At 42.3% G+C, this 17,026-nt stretch overlaps 1 protein-coding gene across 35 annotated transcripts in view; it reads left to right on the top strand.

Annotated features, from left to right (window-relative positions):
- The window catches only part of ATXN1 (ataxin 1), a 383,486-nt gene that overhangs the window by 268,989 nt on the left and 97,471 nt on the right, over positions 1 to 17,026 (top strand). For all 35 annotated transcript variants that reach the window (XR_004495922.1, XR_004495923.1, XM_033512068.1 and 32 more), the window contains one exon: positions 8,481 to 8,604. The gene's annotated coding sequence lies outside the window, so the exon portion shown is untranslated. The remainder of the gene's footprint in view (positions 1 to 8,480; positions 8,605 to 17,026) is intronic.

Here is a 17,026-nt window from a genome sequence, read left to right as displayed (position 1 = left end):
TTCTCATTTAGTGGTTTTTCTGAAAATAACAATTGCTGCAAGAAAACAAATGGTAGACATGCAGCATATGCTGCACATAATGTTAATTTATTGCCTTTTTTGAAAAAAAACCTGCAGTATGAAATTTAGGGAGCAAATCTCAAACCCTGTGAAATTCATGGCACAATGCCAGTTTATTTGAAAGAACCGTACATTTGACCCTAAATCTTACAAGTCCTTAACTACAATTTGCTTTCTCACATGCCACTCATCTTTAAGATGATACTCCTTTTTTGGCTTTATTAATTATCATTATTGTTGTTGCTGTTATTATTCCAGGAAATCTGTATGGGAGGAACGCTGAAATCTTAAAAATAGCATTTTCATGTCCTCCTACTCACTGTACTTCGTGCATAGAATGCCTTTTATAAATGCAGACTTGCTGCTTGGCTAGATAAAAGAAACTGTCACTTGATTTCCATAACGAAGTCATTCCCAGGAGGATTTCATTGTTTTAGCAATAAAATTTTTCTAAAAGGCCTTTTATTTTGCTTGAGAAAGATAACAGGAATGAACTTCTGAGTGGTTATTCTACAAAACAATTAGAAGAAAGCAAGACTGTCTTGATTTGATGTAAGGAGATTTGTATGTGTATGAATTCCCTTTCATGTAAGATGAGAATAAACTCCCAACTGAAAATCAAGTTAGAAACATCCCCCCAACAACCTTACCCAAAACACTTTTTCGCCCCTTGCTCACAGACATGACATGTATCTCTATCAGGACTCTCCTGCATAAATTTGGTCATATCCTGGAGTTCAGCCCTATTTCAAAAGGCACTTGCATAACTTCTGATTCAGATGCTTTCCTGAATTAGAGGCAGTCAAGGATAATCATTGCCAATTATTACAGTGCATTAATTTTGTTACCAGGTATGTTCGTATTCGTGGGGAGGAATGATCTCTGCATGCTGCATTAGGGCTGAGCATTCCCTGACGCAGGGATGGTGCTTTGGCTGTGGGTGCCCACTCTGTGGAGCACAGTGCAGGCACATTCTCTCCTTGCTCACATGCACCATGATGCCCTGGCCTCTCTGGCCACTTCTCCAGCATTTCTCACCCCTTTTCTCAGCTGCTTTGTTCTTTTTCTCTAAATGCTGAACATGTTAAAGCTTGTCAGAATTACAGAAGATGTAGAAAGCATATCCAGTAAGTGAAGGTCCTGCTGCATGTGTTTAGTTTTTTGGTTTTTTTTTTTAGGGGGATGAGTCTGTCTCTCATTTGGACATATTTTGAGCCATGCTTGCATTTTTCTGATGTGTGAATCAATGCATTTACCACTTCAGGTACCGTAGACAACCTACTACTGTAGGTAGATACACGCAATAAGAAACAAAAGGGATTAGGAGAAGAAAAAAAAAATTCTTTGTAGTCAGGAAAACCTTTATGGATTTGGCATCATACTTAAAATTGCATTGTATTAAAGAAATGCAACAATTTCAGAAATTATTATTTATAGGAAGATTTGTGAATTCAGGATGTGATATTCTGACTCACCCGACAGCAAACATGTTTGCGCTCCGGCTGGTATGACTCACACTGACATTTGTCTTAAGCGTGGCAATTGTTTTAGCCCTCTGCTTGGTGCAGGATGAATGAACAGGCTGAGCTCCACTGTTGCAGATTTACTACGTGCAGCCACCCTGGTAAATTGCAGGCTCAGCTGTGGAGTATTTCCTGTCACACACACATACATGTGCACAAACATACACGTGTGCAGCCCCCCCCTCACGCAACAGTAATGCTTTACTGCTAAATACTAGATTCATAGAAAGGAAATGCATAATTACAGCACTGCCTTTTGCACCACATAAAGCAGCCCACATCAAAAGACGTTTGTCATTAATGTTTCAACAGGTAATCTCTGGAATTACTGCCAAGTCGTGTTCCTGTTACTTAGCGCTCAGTGTCGAAATCATTGAAATCTTTGTTGTAAGCCAGCATAGTCATCTTAATCCTGCAAAAAAGTTAGTCAATAGTGCCTTTGTTTTCCAGCTCTGTATCACGTTGCATCAGCAGCGCAGAAGACGTGGCGGCACTGGAAGCGGGGAGAAGGTTAAGGGTGCGTTCTGGGCTGGCTTCCTAAGGAAATGAAGCTCACGTGGTGGCATTGTTTGTGCCTGTGCCCGTGTGTGTCCCCCCAGCCTGGCAGCTGGTGTAAGTCTGGTCCTCCTCAGCCCTGCATGCTGCACAGGTAGAGGAGATGGGGAAGCTGCTCCCTGAAAACTCTGTGTATGTAGCAGATGAATAGCTCTGGGCACCTGTGGCTGAACCCAGCGAGGCAAAGGCCATGGCCCAGACTCAAATCTTACTGGCACCAGGCAGTTGGTCCCACGGACATCTCCTGGAATTATTGCTGCCACCAGAGGTCAAGCCTCTTCTCTGGTTGTCTGGTTTGTAGCATTAACAATCTTCTTCAGGAGGTTTTTGTCTCTGGCTACTTAAAATACTGCAATTAAACTGAATCTCAGCCATTGCTTTTTGTGCTGCTGCTGTTTGCAACTCACATCATTTGGATTCCCCCTTCAACACCATCTTTGCACGAGAGCTGTGGCCATCGTATGAGAGGTGTCAGTATGTGTTATGAAGGCCCTTGAGATTCCTCTCATCTGTAGCAAGTTAATAGGGTGCTGCAGTTCTTCAAATATGCAGGAGGCTCATTGTCTCCACTCAGGGCTGAGCTGCATTTTTTGCATAATAGCTTCCATAAAAGAAAAAGAGAAATATTTGTGTCACGTAACAGAAGCATCCAGAGTGGTTATTTTTATTGCTTATATCTGTTCAACATTACTGGCTCTCAGCCTGAATTATTATGGACCATTTGCATTCTTTTCTCAATCTCTTCTGCTCAGAAGATCTGTAGGAATGAGTGTGTTACAAACACGCAGGCAATAGAGATGTTTTTACTTTAAACCTCTGTATGAGAATGAAGAAAGTTGGCATCCTAAGAGAAATGTAGATCTGTGTTGAAATTTTCCCCCCCACCTACCAGTATTCCTGCTTTGATAACCATTAAAAAGTGGCAAATAGGGAGTGCTGATGTGAGTAAGGTGATGGATTCTTATCAAGAAGTATGTCATTGACATCTGATAGGAAGGATTTGTGAGGTATTTTTCTTCGTATGGGTCTGCACTGTTGCTGCTTAGACAAAACAACCTGAACAAGCTCCTCTTAGTTTTCACCTGTTGGCATTGTGTCTTACAGCCCACCTCCTGACCTGCTATTTTAGTACCTTATGTTGCACTCCCTTTCTGGAGGAAAATCACATGGAACTTCAAAACTGAGCCCACTAAGAGAAGCACAAGCCTAAGCACAGTCTAACCTCAAGTCTTTTGGGAAAAACTGGGTATTAATGAAGTACAAATAAGGAGTATGATTGTGATTGCAGTTATTTGTGTAAAAGTGATGTCTCTGAGGTCCTAGTTAGACTAATGTTTGTACTGTTATTAGGCATCATGTAAATCCAGAGTGTGAGTTTGAGCTGTTCGGCATTTTTTTTCCTAAGTACAACTGCGGTGATGAACCTTCATCTGTTTTCCAGTCACTTGTTCAAAGGTGTAGAGATTAGGGTAGAGGTTACAAGTGCAGTCGAGATGGCTCTGGGAACAAAGTTGCTTCCATGGTTTCCAGAAGAGGTTTGGAAGGGCAGATGAGTCCAGTGACTACAGCTGAAAACTCTCAGTCTGTTTGCACAGGCTGATGCTAAAATAAGTGGTGGATTACCTGAGCCTTAAGTCGTGAAAAATACCTGCTGTGGGTGAAGCAATGATGAATAATGGTCTTTAGATTAAGTCTCGGGACACCAATTTCTAGATGACTCACAGCTAACGTTAGCTGTACAGAGTCAGTGGCCATCTGCAGTAGTGGCTCCTGCACTGGAGGGTGTGAGCTGCAGCCTTGCCCTTTCAGCCCCACGTGCTGCTCCCATCTCTGTACTGCTTGCAGATAGATGTTCCTGTCCTGCATTTTCCCTCTGAGTAGGCACTCATGTTAGAGATGTTTTCACATAGGAAAGATGTCTGGGCTGGGATGTCCCATGTTCACAGAGATGGGGAAGGCAACGTTGATGTTCTTCCTTCTGCTACAAATCATGGGGAAGAATGGATTGCTTCCTTGTTTGAGCCCCGTGATCTGCATGCTGTTTTTCTGGTTTAGGACTTGCAGGATATATGCAAAGTGCTAACAACTTGATTTACTCTTCCCATGCACCCAGATACTTACTCACCCTGCAAAAAGTGGCTGTAACACCTTGTGTCGACCACATGCAAAACCATGGGAAATGTCTGTTTACATGACAAAGCTGTGGAGGATCAAGCTTCAGATGAGGAATGGATGCTAAACAGAAATCAGAGTGATGCCTGCCTGTTTTATGCAAACAAAACCTCTTTTGTCCTAGGGTGATACTGCTTCACCAAAACATTAAAGTAGGCATAATTGGAACTTAAGTATTTTTTACACTAGCAGAGCATCAGCAGCAGCCTTTGCTAGACAAAATGTCAGAAGATTTTCAGATGGGCAAAGTTTGGTATGGCTGGTGTAGAGAGGCTTTTATTAACTTGAAATCTAAAAGATAGTAAATTCTTGGTTGGTTTGTGGGTTTTGGGTTTTTTCTTCTTTTTTTTTTTATTTTTATTTTTAATTTCCATTAGAATCTTTTATCATTGTGTAAAGTCAGCTAAACCTGTTGAAAATAATTTAGAAGTTTTTTCCTGACATAATAGATGATACACACATTAGGTAATTGAAATCATGCACACTCCAAGAAGATAAAACCTCACCCTTCCCATTTGTGGTGAGACAGGATTGAACCTGTCTAAAACTATTTCATGTAGAGGGAGAATAAAGCAGGAAATGAATTATGGTTTTATTTGAGTTGAAGGATTAGTTGAGGGATAATAGTGAACAACGAAACAACTTGGGCACAAGGCTGCCGTCTCTTAAACAGTTTTATTAGCTTATGCTGATTTGTGAATTAGGGAAACCAAATTATGTCATGCAAGAGAGCAAAGGATGACAATTAAAAACCTGCAGGAAAGGACTAGTAAAATGGTAATCTCTCACTGCCTGATCTTCAAAGCAAGATGGGAGAGCATGACCTTTTCTTGGAATAAATACAGGATATTGCACGTAGCCAACTTCTGGTTTTCAGGTTTTGCCAATTTGCAGTTGCTTGCTTGTACTACAGTCCTTATTTGCTGATTGCCCTGGGGTCCAATTTTAGTCTCAAAATACTCCTGAGAAGTACTTCCATGTTCTTTGATTTGAGATCTGTTCATGTCTCAATTACACTTCTAATCTGTCAGCACAATGTCCTTTTTAGCTCTCAAAGACAGGGCTATGCTGTGATATTTGAGAAACCATAATGCTGTGAGACCATGCAAAACAGCTTCCTTGGCAACGCTTCCCATTTATAGCGGAGATGTGATCGGTAACCGTGTATGTGATAATGATTTGTTGATCACGTTGAAACTTCAGTCACAAAGTCTGGTTAAGACCTAACTGTACTGTGAACCAGCTTTCTCTGCTGGTCCCTCCAAGTTATGACTGTTGTACATGTTCCATGAAGAGCATGTCATCAGAGCCCATGAGAACTGCATATCAAAAAGATTGTCCCAATTAGGGACTGAGTGCTCGGCTCTTCAGGTGAGGGTTGTGCTTCAAGAGGCAGCATCTCTCCATGTATCCTGAATTTTGTGCTGTGCTATCTTTAAATCTTAAGCATAAAAGTACCTGGGAACATTTGCAGGCAGACATGCCTTGGCCCTCACTGAGTGAAGTGCCTGTGGGTAAGGTCAAGTGAGCAAGTTGTAGCAGATTAAACTAGCTTGTGAATTTATCATCTGCTCCGTAATAACTGGCTGTGTGCATGGTATAAAGGCACCCAGCAGTGAATACAAGGTCTCTTGCCCCTTTTTTTTGCCTGAGGTGTAAGCTACCTTGCTTTGTGTCATCTTTCCCATGAAATGTGAGTGCGTGGAGAAGGTATCTACCACCACTGCACAGGTGCTGCTTGTGGCCTGTTCTGTGTCCCTTGCTCTAGAGTCTGCAAGACACATTCCAGGCTGACAGCAAGATCACTGCATAGCAAGCAAGCAGCCTCGCTCTTGATTCAGTGATCAAAGCCCTGGTTTGGGCAGTTGGAGCCTCGCTAACTTGAACAGAATCAAAACCCTAATCCCACTTGTTGAAGTTAGTGGAAGGAGTTAGTCACTGAGTGTGGTGGGTGTCAGCCCGAGGTTATGCACAGCTGACTCTCCAGGGAGGCTCACAGGAGTCTATCCAAGCAGGAGTTTGCAAGGAGTAAACTTCCCTGCTCTTACTAAAAATAATTGGAAACCATCTATTTTTGTTGGAAATGTTAAATATTTTCTCATAGTCATTTGGACTCCATTTAAAGGTTCCCCTGAATGCTGAATGACAAGAGATGAGAAATAAAAATTTCAACTTTTAGGGTTACCAAATTATTGGGGGGGAGAAAAAAACATAAGTAATTTGCAAATGCTGAAATCTTTCATTTTAACACTTAGAAGCAAAATGGTTTGAGTATTTCGAGCTGCGACAGTTTTTTTAATTGTGAGATTCTTGTAATGTAAAGAAAAAAATAAATGGCTTGAAAATAAATTGGTTTGGTTTTAAGCAAGGTTTCAAGGGCTTTTTTTAAAATAGGTCTGAGTTATTTTTCTCTCTTTGGTCTGCTTTCTAATGTTAAAAATATTGTGAGACCATGCCTGATGATGTGTTTCTCTGTCAGATAAGCAGCAGAGTCCCAGTTCAGTAGAGGAGAGAAGCTGTTGACCAAAGTCTTGGAAGTGAAGCCAGGGCCTGGGTATCAGGGTAGCGGTGACTCTGTCACACAGGAGCTGTAGCTCCTGAGAAACCACTGTGTCCTAAAAGGGGAAGATTTTTGAAACAGGTACCTTGCATTTTTACTTTCCATCAGGGAGACGATGAAGACACATGTGCCTTGAGAGTAGTGGTCACTGTTGTCATCATTGCCAGGTGCCTGCCTGAGTCCCAGCCAGCTGGATACAGATTTACAGACACTGCTCCATCAGGGTTTAGCCTTAGCCAGTAAATCCAGGGTAGTCTTACACCAAAACTGGATCAGCTGGGCAGATACTGCTTTGAAAGGTTTTGTTGTTTTGTGTGTTCAACTAAAACAGTCATAGATGTAAACTTCTTTTGAATAGCAACTTTTTTTTATCCTTGCATTGTCTTCTCTCTGCTCTTCACCCACGAACTGCACTTGTCCATCTGTCTGACTTGTTTCCCACCTTCAGTAATGTGAAATTCATCTGCATTCATATGTAGCCATCTAATCTGAGCTCAGTGTCTAGACTCACTTTATGGAGAGAACCAGACCTTTCTAGAGAGTGAATCATTCTGTCCTAAACCAGATGCTTGATAGGTCAAATGAATCATTTTCTAGATTGCCTTGTTTCCTCCAACAAGTGAAGAGAGTTTGCTCTGTCTAAGGTGTAGAGTTTTGTCCTCCACTTGTTTTTGGTTCGAGGACGTGGATTCCACCCTCAGGCTGGTAGGACGGGATCCATGTGCTCAAATCCTCAAGTGACATGTGAAAGGTTTGAGAAGCCTTGCATTAAGGAGGTAGAAAATGTTGGTGGCACAAAGTGAAACTAAGAATTTAAGAAGCACAAGTAGATCATGGGAAGCTGGCTCAAGGAAAAAATGTTCGATTTGTGGCCTGTGGAAATACATACTCTATTTTATGTATTCTCTGTGGGGTTCACATAAAAATGAAACCCAGAAGTTTCTTCAGAGCCCAATAAAAAGGTTGAGGATAGTCTGATACCTTGTGTAGTAGGTAAAAAAAAATAAATTAGGAGTTGGTCACAATGAAATTTTGTCAAAAAAGCAAATAAAGAACCAAACAATATTAAGAATCTTGAATATGAAAAATACTTCCTATTGAGGAACATCAAGAATCTGTGTGTGTATTTTTGGTTCAGTACTCCTCTGTTACAATATTGCAGACAACCATGAAAATAGATAGGTGTTTGCATTCCCTTAGAGGATTTCATTGAGAACAAAAATCTTCCCTTTGTGGATCTCTCTGCACATTGTGGGCTTTGTTTGCAGATGCTTTTCTAAACAACAACTCGAAATAGTTTTTTTCTTTCTCTAGATACAGCAACAGAAGTATCCAAGAATTATTTTAATTATCTATCTGTTTCAGCAATTCTGAACCGGGTTTTAATTTTTTGTAATAATATGTACAGGGCAAATGGCTGTTCCTATCCTAGATCAGTGTTTGCCATACACTCACTCTGTACTGGAATTTCCATCTTGGGAGCTCATTAAAAAAACATTTGCTTCCAGGAGATGTAGGAGTCAATTGTTCATTTGTTAAACAGCTGTATGGATTTTCCACTTTTTGTTCCTTGCTTTCTTTTCTTACTTGGTTTTGCTTTTGTTTTACAGCTCTACCTTACTTTATTTGAAAGAGGAAAGCCAGTGAGGACCTGTGAACAATCCAGCAGCTTCTGAAAAATCTTCATGCTAAAGGATAATCCAGAATTCCCTGAAGAAGAACATAGTGAATGTTGTGAGTTCCTAGCAGTGATAACAAGTACTTCCAATTGTGTCTTTTGGGAGGTAGTATCTGCCATGTAGTGTTTGGTCTCTTCCCTGTGCTTCCATTGAGCACCAAAGACTTGAATTTCTCTCCCTCTTTATTTTTTCTTTTAATGGGTTTAAGGGAAGACTAGTGTTATCTAAGGAAAGATGGTGGGTTTCTTTTCCTTGGACTACTGCAGTTATTTGTCATACTGCTATTGCTTTTTAGTTAAATATGTGAGCCTGCATTGGAAGGCCATGTGACTGTGTAGCCTAACAAAAAAGAAAAATATGGATAACAGTTCATGAATCTACAGGTCACATTTAGGAGTTTTATGCACACTTGTACAATGGTTGAAATTATTTGATTACTTTCAGATTAGAGGAATGCAAATGTAGTTATTTCTGCCTGGTATTCCAAACTCCTGTTGGTCAGTTTGTTATATTAGTTTGAGTATTTCCAATACAAGTGCTCCTCTCAGGGGTTTGTGTTCATGGGAATTGGAGTAGCACACCTTTCTGAAGGAAACACCATCACTCAACTGAGACCTTGATTCAGCTGTGGTATTAATTAAAGAAAATGTTCCCATGAGGGATTGTTTTTCTTATGAAGCCCACTGCTTTTCTGGGTTGAAATGGGCAAACATGCAGATCAAATGTAAACATTCTCACAAAAAGAAGAAAACAAGCATTCTCTGCTTGCCAGGTTTTGGAATAATCCTTATTTTTTCCTTAAGAAAGAACCATGGAAATTTCCAAGTTAGGCAAGTTAGTATTTAATTCTTATGCCCAAAGTATGCAGTGGTCCTTCAAGATGTTAGTAGTCATAAAACAAGCTGTAGATTCTCCCAGTTTGAGCAAACTATTTTGTGCACTTTCCATTAATGTAGTAAATGTATTTTCTGGCATGCCTTCTAGCTTCCTCAGAGTTGGATGCCCTCCTTTGCTCTGCTTTTCCCTTTGGGTTCAGGCTTTGGGAAGCAGATTAAGACAGAGTTTAAGTGGTGCTGCTTTCCCAAGACCCAGTTGCAAAATAAATATTAGAGAAGTCACTGAAAATTTTTTATCATCTCTTGCCTTTCCCACCCACTTTGATCTACAGTGAAATAGTTAACAAAGCCAACATTTGGAATTGTTACTTACTAGTTACCATTAGGCTGCCAAGTTAGTAGCTCATTAAGATGAATAAGGGGCCTCTGAGATGTGGATCTTCTTCCTCTCTGTGTATCCAAGCAGATGTGGCCATATCAGCATATTCTCACACTTCAAAAGTTTTCTTTAAAACCACAAGAGCTTACTTTGCATCCTAGAAAAGGAGAGGACAGACAGATAATAATAATAATAATAATAATAATAGTAGTAGTAGTAGTAGTAGTAGTAGTAGTAGTAGTAGTAGTAGTAGTAGTAGTAGTAGTGATCAACCATCCTAGCATGTAGAGCTGTTGGGATAACAGGACATGTTTGTTCAAGATGTTCCAATCACCTCCACTGACAGCAACAGCAGCACTACCTCAGGTGAAGAAGAGCATTCCCCGGGTCCTGTAAGGTGTGTGGCATTCCAGATCAGCCAGATAAACTGAATGAGGCAGTCATCAGCCATTACAGGGGATGGAATATCTGTTGAAGATGCCTTCAGTGTGATCATTACATTCTGCCCTGTTCTAAACGGTTTAAAATCAGCCCACTTAAAGCACAGTGTGATGTTCTGCTATTGTGCTGCCAAAACCCTGATTACACTCAGAAGGCCTGGGTTTGTGCAGGAAAAACAGCACTCTTCTCACCAGGTATGGATGGGAAAAAGTGTTCTTGAGAATTGCTCTTACCCTGGCATCCAGGACTGGTTCCTTTTGAGGAATCATTTCTAGGTGATGGAGAGCTTTTTAGCAATTCCTTGAGGTGTATTTCGTCACCTGGCTTCTGCTTGGAGGACAGTGCTGCAAGGAGGAGGCAGTCAGCTAGGCTCCTCCTCTCCTCTTTCCTTTAACCTCTCAGGGAGACAAGAATACCAGAGGTGAGGAGGTACAGTGTTTCTCCTGAAAGGAAATACTGGCATATAGTGATGTTACTGAAAAATACTGCTCTCTCTTCCCTGTTTGCAGGGTGTTATCATGTTAAGATGTGAGGAAAATTATCAAACCTTTCCCACTGCAAGTGGTAGCTGTTCTCTTTCCCTTCTGCTGCCTCCTTCTGCCACCCAGGCAAATTTCAGAGGAAGGGGAGTGTTGAGGAGGGAGGGGTGCAGTAAATTGGGACCAGTGTCTTGTATCCACCTAGAAACTGCCTGTTTACTAAACAGTACAAATTTCTCGCTTCCCTTTTCCTGCTCTCTTCATTTGGATGCAACACATTTCTGGAATAGCAGTGCTTGTGCAAATCAAGTCCATATTCCACTTCTGGGGAGAGAAAAAGAGATGTCAGGAGGGTTCCTTAAGGAGGAACGTTTATTTTAGTAAGGGTAAAAATGAAGCAAGACAAGACTCCTTTGCTCTTGCCAGAGGGTACCTTGTGTATTCCAGCATACGGTTTTGTAATTTTCTGGTAGGATGTAGGTATCCTGAGGTTTTTTTTTTCCCTTTCTGAAAACATATGCCACAGCTTTTTTGGAGTGCTAGCCACACAAGCACGAACATATTCTAACAGGAGCGATGAATAAACGCTTAATGTTCCTCACTCACAGGCATTTCTTCACATAATTTTTTTTTCTGTGCTTAGGCGAAAACCTCTGGCACAGTTTGTGGGAAATGGAAAATAAATCTCTAAATCCAGTATGTGTCAATAACAGAAACGTGTTTAGTTGATCTCATATCTATAACTGTTATTTTGGGCAAACTGCAGATGGTAGGATAGTAAACATCCCCACTTCTAGCCCAGACAGGCTTTCTATGCCCTGCCCTCAGTGGGAACCTGCTGCTGTAAGAGCTGACTCCGGAGAGGGTCTTGGCGGGTCGTGGTTGTGCATGGTTTAGCCCCTGTTCCATCCCATTTTTGAGCTGCTGCCTGCTTTTTCTGTTCCTTGGCCCTCCTCGCTTCCTTTACCCTGGGTCCTATCTCCTATGTACTCCCCCCCGACTGCCGGCTGTTTTTCCTGGCACGTGGAGCTGCGACGGGTCTGGGAGCGACAGCTCCTGGAGCTGATGTCAGTGCTGCTTCCTGAGCCGCCTGGCCATGCTGGCTGCAGCCCAGGCACACCCTCTCCCCAGAGCATCACCTTCTCAGCCTGCCCATCCTGCTGCTGCAGCAGCCCCTCGGGGAGGAGGCTTGTGCAAGTGATGGAAATTGAAGGTTAGCGAGCCTTTCACGGCGGTTTTCTGTGAGCGGCCATCTCCCACGCCTGGAGCCTCAGCTCAGGGTTTGTGGTGTGGTTGGAAGTGATGCCTGGTTTCTGTTCTGAGCTGTACACACCTTGGAAGAGCAACGGGAAGCTTTGACACACGCAGACTTAATGATTCTGGATGTCTCTGCTTTTGTGTCACTTTGGTATTATCCGTATGCTAAATCACTCCATGGTTTTCTATGGAAATTACCAGGCTGCTGAGAAAAGAGCAGAGCTGCATGTGTCCGTTCTTCCAAACAACAGCCCAGTACATGCCACTCGGTATTTATAGTGAGAGGGAAAAAGGGAAGAATCACTTTAATTTGAGAAATGTCTCTCAGAAACAGCAGTAATTTATTCCTAGGCATTATTCTTCATTAAGAGCTACAGACAGCTGCAGCTTCCCTTTAAATAGAAAGTGCTCTCTGCAGGCATGCTATACATAGGGCTTCAGGTTTCTGCCGTTTCTCTGCCAAAAAATCAGAAGTATTTCTCACCAAATAAATGTTTATTCAGAAAGTCGTATTTCCTGGCTTTTATTTCACGTCACAGGCTTCCGGCAGCCAGGCAAGAACAGCTCAAGGCTGTCGCTGGGGAGAGGAAGCTGAAACAGTTTGAGTCTCTTGTGGGACTTCAAAAAAGTCTCTGACCATAACTCTGGGCCTTCAGTTTGGCAGTTTACTTTAGCTGTTGAACACTGGATTAAAATGGATGTTGCAGAAGTCCTGCAGGGCAGGTGTGCCTGTGCAGATGCAAAGTGGGTGGTGGTGGGTGTTTCTGTGCATCAGTTCAGCTCACCCCTTCTCCTGGCCTTGAAGCCCCAGCCATCCTCAGACTGCATGGGTGCCAAAGAGGCTTTGGCCACTGGCAGCAGCTGCGCTGTTTTGTTGGTGAGGGATCCCCCTTATGATCAGTGTATGGACACCTAGGGACAGCAGGTAAGAGCTGGGCCGTGCCTGCTTGCACCTGCCACCCAGAAGAGAGGTGGCCAGGGTGGCTTCAAGTCCTGCAGAAGGATGCAGCGATGAAGCTGTAAGCCACCAGTGCTCCAGAGGACCAAATACCTTTTTTATTTACATCTGTGCAGCTTCCTTTGATTTACTTTCTCTTCATATTCCTGCTGGCTAGCTCTTCAACTAATGATTTCCTAAGGTGCCTTTTCCCCACTGTCACTCCCAGCCTGAACTGCTGATCTTCCTCTTTTGTCTCCAGGGCTTATCTGCTGGACCCATACTTTCCATTCAGTGTGCCAGCCCCTTACCACTCCAGTAGATGACTTTGCTGTTGTAGCAACCCCAGCTGGTTGTCTTTTGTCATCTGTGGCTATGGTGTTCCTATCAATATGTGATGTTTTCCTTCTCTACATCTCCTCCCAGTTCTCCCTGCACTCCTAAGTGTACGGTTTATAGTATGCAATCCATGTATTAAAATAATTTTTAGTTAGGTCATTCATTACTCTCTTGCTTTCTTGTTGTCCGGTATAGGTTCCAGAGAAGTGAGAAGCTGTAATTTTTCCAGGGCTAAAGTCCAAGTCTTTGATAGGCAAGCTTGACGCCTGAGGCCGCTACATGTTGCTACCGGTTGTCAGCTTTGTAAAACTTACCCTGCAGAGCAAAGAAATCTGGGCACAAAGATTGTTCTCTTCTCTACTGTGGCAAGCTGTAGTTTCCCAGTCTGTTCTGCCTCTCCTTCATTGTCTTCCAAGCAAATGGCTGTAAGATTATGACTCCCATGTTTGGACTGAGAACAGCTTTTGCCTGAGCAAACAGATTTCTCTTTGGCAGTCACTTTAACTGCTGCCCCAGCTTTTTGCTGTCAGCTTTGTTTCATGATTTGGCATTAGAGAAGTCCAGGCAGTCCTAGTGCACAGTGCATTGGAGCGAGTAAATGCAGCAAGGCAGGCAGGTGAATAATGCCTTTGTTAATGATCACAATACCAGTGTGGTCCATGAGACCACAAAAAGCATCTCCTGAAGTTCAGCACTGTAGCTTATGGTTCCTTATCTTTAACTTGGTGGTGCCAGCTGGAGAAATTTCTGATCCTTGCTGGCAACTCTTCTTGGTCCAAGAGACTTCCAGTGAAACCAAGAAGAAGCATTGGGAACCAAGCCCAGCCTTCACAGGTTTATAGCATGGCATGAAAGCTGCCCTACTATTTGCAGGTTGTGTCTGGGGTGAAGCTGATCAAAACACAGGTGTCTCATGCCTGTGAGAGTTTTCTTTCCGCTTTTCTTACGCTCCTTGTGTTTCACAGCCTCTTTCTTGTGCTGCTGTGATAGTTAGCATCACTGGTGAGCTGGTTTGCTGCACCCATGATGACCCTAACAATATCTCATAACCTGCCAATGCTTCTCTCAAAGCTGATAATGTTTGTGGCAGCAGCAGCAAGAAGAGAATATAAATTAAGCTCTCCTAGAGAGGAGTTTTTTTCCCATTTTCTGTTTGGAGCATGCATTCAAAAGGAAAGGCTGCTGATAGTGGTAGGTTAGTTAAGAGGAATCATGAGCCCTTTTTAGCAGAATATTATTCTGTACAACTTCTTCATTCATATTTATTTCAGGTTTGTTTGCAGCCTGCTAGGCATGTTGACCCTGGATGTATATTTTTGGAAGGACTATCAGATACTTTTATTCAAACTGGCTGTATTGATGCTATCAGGTTTCCTTCTCAGTGAGTTTTATGTTTCTCGTTGTTAATCAGCTTTGCTGTTTTCAGCTACAGACACTGATGAATGTTTCAGAGGCACCTGATGGCACAAAGGTCAAGAAGAAGAAGATAAGCAAGTTGAAAGCATTGCCTTTAGCTTCTTTTCCTGTTGAGGTGTCAGAACTAGAGACAGACTAAGGAAACTGGAGATACTGTTTTTTATTTATTTCTAATGAGTTTTCCTGGCAGCTCTTTAAATAAAAGAAAAACCCTCCCTACTATGGCAAATAAAGTTTATTGCAGTAGTGCAACTTATTACCAAGTTATTGCACTAGTAATGGAAGAAATCTGTTTGGGGAGTGAGGGCTGCATTAGATTAGGGGAGGAACATTATTTGTGGTTTTCTGTGCCAGGCAACCTTCAGTCAGAATTGGGGTGGTGATTTATAAATTCCCTTTGTCTCACTCCCAATGTTTGGATTGCAGTGAATCCTGCTAAAAATGTACAAAAGTTGTGTCAGTTGAAAGAAGCTGGGCAAAATGTGGTTCGGCCTTCAGAACAAGGGTACGTTTGTAAACAGAGCCACGGAGATTCCTTGCAACGAAGGTGGTCTTAATGGAGGCAGTGGGCAAATTGTGCTTTAAGCCTTCAGCTCTCAGGAGTTTGTCTCTCTGGCAGATAAAACTTGTCTTCTTGACAGCTTGATTTATCATTTCTGATGCAAATAGCTGACAAAAAGAAACTTCAGGTAACATGAACCTCTGGTGAAGTAAAAGGGAGTTTGACACTCGGTGGAGCAACAGGAAGAGTACTGGAGGAGATGACACTTTTCATATTCACTGTTAAAATGTTTTGGGCCTATTTTATGTTGTTTGAAAGGATTATTTTTAGTTTAGTTTTTTGGTGGTTTTTGTTTTTTTTTTGTTAAACTGTGCTCTGCAAACTTTGTTAAAGAATCAGCTCCGTACAGGGAAAAGAGACAAAATAATGTCTCTTTGTCACTCAGTCATGTATTGCTGCCTTTTGAAGTGGGAAGGTCCTTGTAACATACTTCTGAGTTAAGACATGTCTGTTAATTCCACAGTGCAAATTACTAGGATCCTTTTTACTTTTACCAGAACTATTAAAACATTTGTATAACTATCTTTATTCAACCTGAGGGATAGCCTGCAGAGCCAACAAGGAGATATAAGTACAAGCACTTCCTTCTTGTTATCATTGACCAGTCAGACCAGTTCAGCTGAATGGATTTGGCTTAGTAAGCAGTCCTGCTGCTCCTGATGGCATCTGTAAAAAGGGTGAGTGAGCTGTAGAGCTTTATATGTCTTCATTATAGGGTGAAGTCTCTTCTTAAATTAAATGAAGCCGTCAGGCTTCATTAGCTCTGGGTTTTCTTGTTGTTATTATTCTAATGTAATTATCACTTTTCTTCAGTCAGCCTTCTGCTTGCCTACTTCCAAATAAACTCTTTCCATCTGGAGAGTATTTTGAGATGGGGAAGGTACAGTGAAGTAGTGAAACTATTCTCAGCATTGTGTTCTTCCTCTCCTTTTCTAATACCTAGAATGTTATACAAGGAAATAGAAATAAACAAATACACAGCAACCATAAGAGGATCCTCTTCCCTCAAAAACGATCATGCAAAGGAAGACTGGATTATTTGTCTGAGAACATGCAATGGGAGAAAGCATCATACGTTGATATATAAGATCCCTGCAGTTCTTTGCTTCAAAAAAGCAGCATTAAGAACTGAGGAGTCACCCCATTCTGCTCTCACATGACAAGACACGTTGCTTCGGCAGTAAGTTGTTTTTGGGCATAATGAAATACCTGCTGACTGCAAGGAGTAAGAAAAGCTCAGTCACTATGGGTACATCTATTTGTGCATCCAAGCCCTGTGCAGAGATTCCCAAGCTGACAAGGTGCTTTGCTCAGGCTAATTAGCCCCTCTTCTCTTATATCTTCTCTGCTTATGCTAATTAGACTGAGCAGGGTGCTGCCTGACATGGGTGAGAGTCCAACCAGTGTGTCTGTACAGCCTTGGCATGCAGTGCACCCTTTGGATGCCCGAGCCTGGCCGCCACAAACCCACGAGTCTGTGCCAGTAGCCATGCAGCCAGCACAGGTATTGCCTGCAGTTTTACTGCACCTGCTATCAAGCATCACTCAGGCTTGGGTGGCTTGCTGGGACTGCAGTGGAGGTACTGAATGGTAGGGAAGATCTTAAGCAGCTCATAGCCTGTAGCCTCGTTGCTCTCTGAAAAACACATCCTGCTGGGTGTCTTTGGTCCAGTTCATTCTGTTGCACGTGAATGACTTTCCTGGTTCTGGAGGTGGTGCTCTGGAGCCCTGTGGCAGTTGGGGACATTGTATGAGGGGACAGAAGCACCACGGCAGACAGAAATGGTGAAACTGAGGAATAAAAGTGTGAAGAACTTAGACTTTCTGCTTT

The sequence above is a fragment of the Parus major genome, chromosome 2, assembly GCF_001522545.3.
Source record: "Parus major isolate Abel chromosome 2, Parus_major1.1, whole genome shotgun sequence".
Taxonomy (NCBI): Eukaryota; Metazoa; Chordata; class Aves; order Passeriformes; family Paridae; genus Parus; species Parus major.
Note: the sequence above shows the minus strand (reverse complement) of the source record. Positions and strands in the feature narration are given on the sequence as shown.